Consider the following 8,282-nt stretch of genomic DNA (forward strand, 5'->3'; position numbering starts at 1 on the left):
CCAATTAATAGGGTGCAGCCGGGCTCTGGTGGTGCACGCCTGTAATCCTAACTACTCAGGAGGCAGAGATCAGGAGGATCGCAGTTTGAAGCCAGCCGGGGGCAAATAGCTTGTGAGACCCTATCTCAAAAAACCCTTTCAAAAAATAGGGCTCGTGGAGTGGCTCAAGGTAAAGGCTCTGTGTTCAAGCCCCATTACTACAAAAAAAAAAGGGTGCGAGTTTATACAGAGCACTTTGCCTAAGTGAGGACTCAGGAGTGGGTGGGCCTCTTGGAGGTTTTGTGCATAAATTTTGTGCATCTGTCTCAAATCAGAAGAGTAACACATTCCCTATGAAGGTCTGGAAGGCTGTTTCCGAAGAAACGGGGATTTGGGCATTTTGCAACTTTTCCAGGAAGCAAAATCTCCTAGTGAGCTAGGAGCCTCTAGTGAGTTAGATTTCATCAGAGTTTAGACAAAGTGACATTTGTTAGTTTATATGCATGCACATTCCTTTCTAGTCTATTTTTCAGCTCGAGTTTGACAAACATAAACGTAAAGCACCAATAGCATTAGTTTCTGAACTGGAACTACTTTCTTCTCTTCTGCCAGTGCGATTCAACTATTCCAGAGGCTATGATAAAAGCCACCCAACTGTGAGTGTGTGTGTGTGTGTGTGTGTGTGTGTGTGTGTGTGTGTGTGTGTGTGTTAAGTACTGAATAAATGAATACCACTTTTCCAGGGCAAAATATGAATTTGTACTCGGTTTTCACCAGACTATGTTGGGATATTTCTTCAGCTAAATATTTTACATCGTCCTTCACTGAAGAAAGTCTTGCTATGAAAACCCAGGTCATAATTCAGAAGCTTACCTCTAATTTTTTAAAACATTTTCATTAGTACATAATCGTTGTACAGATGATTTCATTGTGACATTTCCACATATGTGTACAATGTACCCAAGTTGGGTTCATCCCCTCTATTACTCTTCCTCTTTCCCTTCCCCCTTCTTAAAAGGGCTTCAACAGGTTTCCATGTTCCATATTCATACAAGTGTAGAAAATACCTCAACTATATCCACCTTTCTTTACCCTGTTCATTTACCCTCCTCCTCCCACTATTCCCTCTAGTTTTGATAGCTGATAAAAGTTTATGGAATAATTCCCATGTGAGTTTAGATAATGCTGCTTTACTAACTTTCTTTTGAAAGAAATTTTCAAAATACTCTATGATCTGTCATCAACAAAAATCAACTGTGTGACTGATTCTTCTTTCCTCCTACCTTGTTTGTCTATTTATGTTACCTATTTTCAGAAAAGACTAGAAGCAATCTAACAACAACAACAAAAGAACATGGGAAATGATGCTAGTAAATACATTTAAAAAGACATTGCACCCTTTATTTTTCTATGGTAGTAATTGAGGGAGGAAGAAATGGTGAATAAAAATTTTACTAAATGAGGGTCCTTTAGTTGTTTGTCTATTAAACATGAAATATAACTCCCAATCTCATAGGCTAAAAAAGGAAAAATGAGTCACACAGTTTTTTTTACTTAAAAATATCAATCTACTTTGTAAGGAAAGTCAAAGTTTTCCCTAAGCATTTAAGCACTTAGAAGTATCATTCCCTTGGAACTTTCAAAGAAATGGTATGGCCATAATGGATTTTATGATCAACCACCACTCTGAAAGCCAAGCCCTATAAAAGACAAGTGCATGCAAGTAAATCCCAATTCTGTGGACATATTTTGAGAGATATATGAAACAATGGAGCTCCAAGTAGAGCTGTTCCCAAAGCTGAAATGATCTGGCACAGAGCATGGAGGATCTGAGGTAAGTGGAGGGGAGGCTGTGTTAGATTTTCTGTGAAAAGAACAGAGAGTTTGGGACAGAACAGCAACAGAACAGAACAGATCAAGGTGTTCTGGGAATTATGAAACACATTTCCCTAAGTAAACAGGGGTTCCAGAAACACATCACGCCCCCAATTCCCTGGTGACTCTGTCCTTTCTGCAACCATCTTGCACATGTAAGCACTCAATAAATATTTATTGAATAGATATTTCACATTCCATCGACGGGTCATTCTGTGAATAACCAATTTTCTCTCATCATGTTCTCTGCTGCATAAACTCTTGACTAAAATACAAGTGAAGGATGCCCCTTGCAGTGAGAGAGTCTTCATTCTGTGGCATTTATTCAATGTGGGCTGAGGTTCAGTGTTCTGACTTTTTTTCTTTCTGTCTGCACGTTGCCAGTCTTTTGCACACTACACACTAATTGAACAGTGAACTATGACTCATCTTTACCATGAGGAAGCACTATGACAGATACTTTGTTTTAAGAATGAAGGTTGTAACACATTCAAACTAACAACATGCTTTGACTCTGAGACAAGAACAGGTCAAGTTCTTGAGAATTCCCTTATTTGCATCTGATGGAGCCCTGCCTCCCAGTAGCTCCTTTTTTGGAGAGGCTCATAGAAAACAACCACTATCTTAGCATTCCGAGGACTGTTCCTACTTTGGAATGATCTTTTTCAGTTTCTTATTTAAAATTTTTGTTTTCTAAAATTGCCTAAAGGTTTGGTAATTTCTTTTCCTTTTTATTTATCATTTATTAACTGAATCAGTGATTTGACTGAATGTCAAGGTGATAGGTATTCTGATGGCACAATGAATATAGTACAGTCTTTCTTCTCAAATGTAGTCTGGTTGGAGGGAGCAAGGAAAAACAGTCGGTCCACCCATGCCATGGAGCACAGAAGGAAATAGTTACCCCAGATTTGTAGGTGATCTCAAACAGCTTCACAAAATTTCAGCAAACCCAAACTGTGGGATGTATCTGATGAGTAGTTATCACAAATAAGACAAGACACAAAGAGTTGAGAAAATACCAGGAAGCCATCACAGTTTGCAGCAGATGAGGGAAACACAACAATTACACCAGCTGCTGTAGTTTGGATCCTGAAACCTCTCAAAAGCCTATCTGTTAAAGGCTATTCTTCAGAGTGGAGCTCTCCGGAGGTAGTGGAAACTTTAGGAGAAAAGGCCGTGTGGGGTATCCTTGCATCATTGGGGGGCTGCCTTCTAAGGGGACTATGATACCCCAACCCCGTCCTCTTCTTCTTTTTTCTTCCTGGCCATAAAGTGAGTGGTTTTGTCTGTCACACACTTCTGCCATGATGTGCTACCTTGACACAGATTCAAAACAAGGGGCAATTAATTGTGGGCCAAACTTCCAAAACTGTGAGTCTAGATAAACATTTTCTTTTTATAAGTTAACTATCTCTGGTATTTTGTTAGAGTAACATGAAACTGTGAAATTCAAATTAATTTTAGCTCAGTTAATGGTATTGAATCAGAATACCTATCACAGAATAACATCAATACCATCAATATAGTTAATATCTGAGGTTATATGAGACTTTAGCAATATTAGGAATCTGTGTGAATAGCACAGGTACTCTGTAATATTTTTGTATGTTTTATGTAAGTCTGATTTGAATTATTTGAAAATAAAAAATTTAAAATAGCTACATAGCTTCACAGAGAAAGTGTTGTTTAAATGGATCTTTAAAGAACAGAATTTCAGAGGAAGCAGTGAAGGAAGAAGAAACCAGAAGAAGAATGAAAAAGCATGTTTGAAAATAATAAATTTTAGTTGTGGCTTCCTGAAGGTGCATGGAGGAGGTATTGGGAGCAACAGTGGAAAATAAGTGGGTCTGTAAGGTTTGCAGATGAAAAGAGGTCAAAGGTTGCTCCTGAGTAGAGTGGTAGCATAACTAACAACATCATTTAGAAACAGAAGTGCAGTGGGGAGAGGGTAGATTAAAGGAGGGCAAAAGTAGACTCAGTAAGAGCAGGTGGTTAGTTGTTTTTGGAGATAACCAGGGGATAAAAATTAAGGGCTCTCCACCAGGATCATGGTGTGTGGAAGTCCAGGGGGGGTTGACAGACATTCTTTAAGGACATGGTAGATGGGCCAGAGGAGTCACTTGACCTGAGTCAAGTGGCCCTTCCTACCAATGCCACTGCACTGTTTTCTGGTCACTCTCTGTGTTATATGGGTGACAAGTTGGAAATTAAGAACCTTGCCAATGAAAGGTACTGAGTCAGTCTAGGGGTCTAGAGTCTAATCTTGCCTTTCACTTTCTTTAGGCAGACAAAACAAAGCTAAGAGAAACAGCCTCAGTCCGTCTCAAAAGTGGCCTTTCTATCTTGCATTTGTCTTTTATCAGTCTTCAGAATATCAGTTAAGTGTGAATGAATCAACACCCCTACAGAGATGATTTGTCTTCATTGGACATGTGGCTTTAACACTTTTAGAAGGGAGAGGGATTTATGAAATGTGTTTGGGTTTTGCTCAATTGACAATGTGTTAGAAATAGTTGGAAATTAAGGAGTGTCGTTGGGCTCTTCAACCCTCTGCTCTGGTCTCTCAGTTTCTGAAGAATGATCATATCCTTAGTCTAGAGATTTGTAGACATCATGGTTGCCTTCCTGAAGAGCACTACCAGAAGGTCTAGCAAGGTAAGTCTCCTGGAGACCACTTGTATACCTTCATCTGACTATTCTGGTAATTCTGGCATGAGACTTCTTGGTCTAATAAATACCTCTTGTACTTGTCTTCTGAAGAGCAGGAAAGGCAGACAAAGAAGGAAGCTAGTTGGTTCCAAAACTCTGAAAGTTATCAAATCACCATAGAAAATTCAAAGGCACCCTAAAGGCAGATGGTTTCTGGGGATGAACTAGTTAGCTTTATGTCTGGCCTAGGAGGCTGCCATTTTTGGAGATATTTGAGTAGAGAACTGAACAATAGGATATGGCAGACCATCTGAGGACAAATTGCCCTGTGGGACACTGTAGTCATTATTTTTTCTCTGGTGACAGCATTTCTTTTTCCTGAAATATCAGGAAGAAGAAGCTAAGGTAGAATGTGATGGTGGAAGGCTGGTATGATTGAGACTCAAATAAACTTGACCATTTCCTGGGAAAAACAGGAGAAAAAGAAAAAAAATGATCATAGCCAGGAGAGAGAGGTAAATAGCAAAGGACAGAAATTAGTAGAAAGCTGGGCACAGTGGCTTATACCTGTAATCCTAGCTACACAGGAAGTGGCGATCAGGAGGATTGTGATTCTAGATCAGGCCAGGGAAGAAGTTTGCGAGACCCCCCATCTCAACCAATAAGCCAGGTGTGGTGGCACGTGCCTGTCATCCAGCTATGTGGGAGGTGTAAATAGAAAGATCTGTCCAGGCTATCCCAGGCATATATTCAAGACTTTAAAAAAGTGAATGAAAGCAAAAAAGCACTGGGAACGTGATCAGATGATAGAGTGCCTGCCTCCCAATTACAAGGCTCTGAGTTCAAACCCCAATACTGCCAAAAAAAAGTTAGACAAAGAGGAAAAGAGGGGAAAGAGGGTGGAAAAGGAGCACTGTGTAGATTTTGGGTGCACTGGTATTGGAGTCTAGACAGGTGAGGTTCAAGTCCTTGTTTTTGGGGACACAGTGGCTGACCTTGTTGACCTTGAAGTGAGGATAATGGTAGACACACCTCACAGGACTGTTTAGTAGGTTTGTGGCACAGGACCACATTGGAGGGAAGAAACCCCAGAGAAGACCAAGGAGGGATGTGGTACTCTTTTCCCTTCTCTCCCAGGCATAATGAAGTGAACCTGTGCTCAGGAAACAGGCCTTGGGTCAAAATTCCTCTTCCTGGGGAACCCTGCAGATTTGGAGAGTGGTGTCCTCTCTCTCTACCACCTCCCCTCAACTGCTTGCTGCTTTCCCTCTGGGGCTAGAGCTAACTCATGGCTCTCTGTTGGGTCCCTTTGTGTTCTCCCTGGAAGAATGTGTGTGGAGAGAAGAGTATGAGAAGCCTATGAGAACAGAACATAAGCAAGGTTCTGCATAAGGATGCAGCTTAACTGCTTTTCCTAAGATGTTTATCTGTAGGCCAAGATTGGCCCAGCCCTAGCCACAGAAGAGGAAAATGCAGAACAACTGCTTCTCCTAAGTTGTTTACGTTTAGAGAAGCAGGAACTCAGGTTTCTCCTGTACAATGTCACACCCCTCCCCAAGAACCACTGTTCAAGCCTGTTTACCACTGGGTATAAAAGACTCACTGAAGGAGGACACAAGGCTTTTTGCTTTGGGGGCTTTTGCTTTTGACCTGACTTTCGGCTTTTTAGTGTGGGAGGTTTTTGGAAGGGAAAAGGATTGCTGAAGGGAAAAGGAATGTTGAAGGGAAAATGAATTGCTGAAGGGAAAAGGCTGGAGGGATATTTCTGAAGGGAAAAGAATTGCTAAAGGGGTATTACTAATGGGGAATTGCTAAAGAGGGGTTGATAGAAAGTCTGCACAAAAAACTTTATACATAGGCTTTAGAAAAGCTAAGCTAAAGAAAAGCCACAGAGAACATGGGACAGTGCAAGTCTGGGGGCAAAGACTTTAAGAAAGATTATACTAAAGAACAGCTAAGAGAGAACATGGGACAGAGGAATTCTAAGGAAAGAGATTTTAAAGAATAGAGAAGCAAGATTTTAAAGAACAGAAAAGAAGACTTTAAAAGCAAGGTTTTAAGGAAAGATTTTAGAAGCAAGGTTTTAAAGAATTGTAATGGAGTAAGACCTTAAAGAATAAAGATAGAGATAAGAAGCAGAGTAAATGAAGAGAATAATAGAGAAAAGAAGCAATGAGGGTTGTGCATCTTTACCCAAGCGCCCAACACACCTGGTCCCAACTTTCTGCCTGTCTTCTATCCTGTATCTTTTCTGCATCTCCATTCACCCCCAGTTAGTCCCAGTTAGGTTTGGTAATAACCAGGAGCAAGAAAAAGTTTGCTCCAACAAGGGAGCAAGGGAGAAAGCTCACCCCAAATGTGTGTTGGCAGAGCCACAAGTTTAAACCCTGTTCTTCCTGGGGATTTCTGCTATCAGTTCCTTGATGAATTGACCTGGCCTTCATGATTTGACACCTTTCAAAAAAGTCATTTCCTCTCCTGGAGTTTTGTTTACTGAATTTCCATCTGGATTCAGTTAACTATCATCTCTGCCTCCAGTCTTTTCTCTTCCTTCCTTCCTGTCTCCTGCTCTTTTTCATTCTCATCTTTAAGAAGCTTCTCTTTTTCTTTTGACCATTCCTACTTCATAGTTAATATCCTGCTGTGGTGCTTGTCTTCTAGAATTCATGTGTTGGAAACTTAACCCCACAAGTCCTATCTTCAGAGAAGGTGGGACCTTGGGAAGAAAGTGGGATTAGTGGAGGTCATGAGGGTAGCTTTATTAGATGAAGAAGGGAGACCAGTTCTAGAAGCTTGCTCTGTCCTCTGCCATGTTATGCTGTGCCCAAAGGCCCTCACAAGTTGCTGGCACCATGCTTTTTGCTTCCCAGTTTCCAGACCTGCAAGTTCCATTCTTTATAAATCTAAGCTATTCAGTTATAGCAACAGAAATAGACTACATCTTACTAAACATAAATTGTTAACATTTTGAAATGTTATATTGAACTGGAAATAGCACATAAGCCATGGCAGCCTGCTGTTTGAAAAGTTACCCATTCATCAAAAAGTTTATTCACCAATGGGATAACTTTACAGGATGCTATCCTGCAGCCCACAAGAGAGTGGGCATAGCGGGTATGCAGCTGGAAATGGATTCAAGTGAAACCAGCTGTGCCTTAAGTCCTGAGCAGACACACTACAGAATTATAACCATATTTTCACATGAACTAGAAATATTGAATTACTTGTAAGCATCTGATGCTTTGTTTTTCTTCATCATCAGTTTACAAGATATAAATATTTTTTAAAATATTTGATGAGAGACATTGAAAGAAAAGCAAAATCAAAAATAACATGTCCACTCAAAGTAAAACTCATCACCCAAGTAACTTTTACTTGTTTTAAAAGTAAATACTATACATGCTTAGTTAGAGAATTCAGAAAGCTCAGCAAAAATTCAGAATCAAAAGTAAGTATAGGCCTGGCACTGTGGCTCACAGGTATAATCCCAGCTACTCGGGAGGCAGAGATAGGAAGGATCGAAGTTTGAGGCCAGCCTAGGCAAAAAGGCCTTGTTTCAATAAACAAGCCAGATGTGGTGCTGCACATATGTAACCCAAGCTATATATGGGAGGCATAGCCAGGAGGATTGTGATCTGAGGCTGGCCCTGACAAAAAATGAGACTCTATCTGAAAAATAACCTAAAGTGAAAAGGACCAGGAGCATGGTTCAAGTGGAAAAGCACTTGCCTATCAAGTATAGGGCCCTGAGTTCAAACCTAAGTACAGCCAAATAA

The sequence above is a fragment of the Castor canadensis genome, chromosome 5 (genome assembly GCF_047511655.1).
Source record: "Castor canadensis chromosome 5, mCasCan1.hap1v2, whole genome shotgun sequence".
NCBI classification, from domain to species: domain Eukaryota; kingdom Metazoa; phylum Chordata; class Mammalia; order Rodentia; family Castoridae; genus Castor; species Castor canadensis.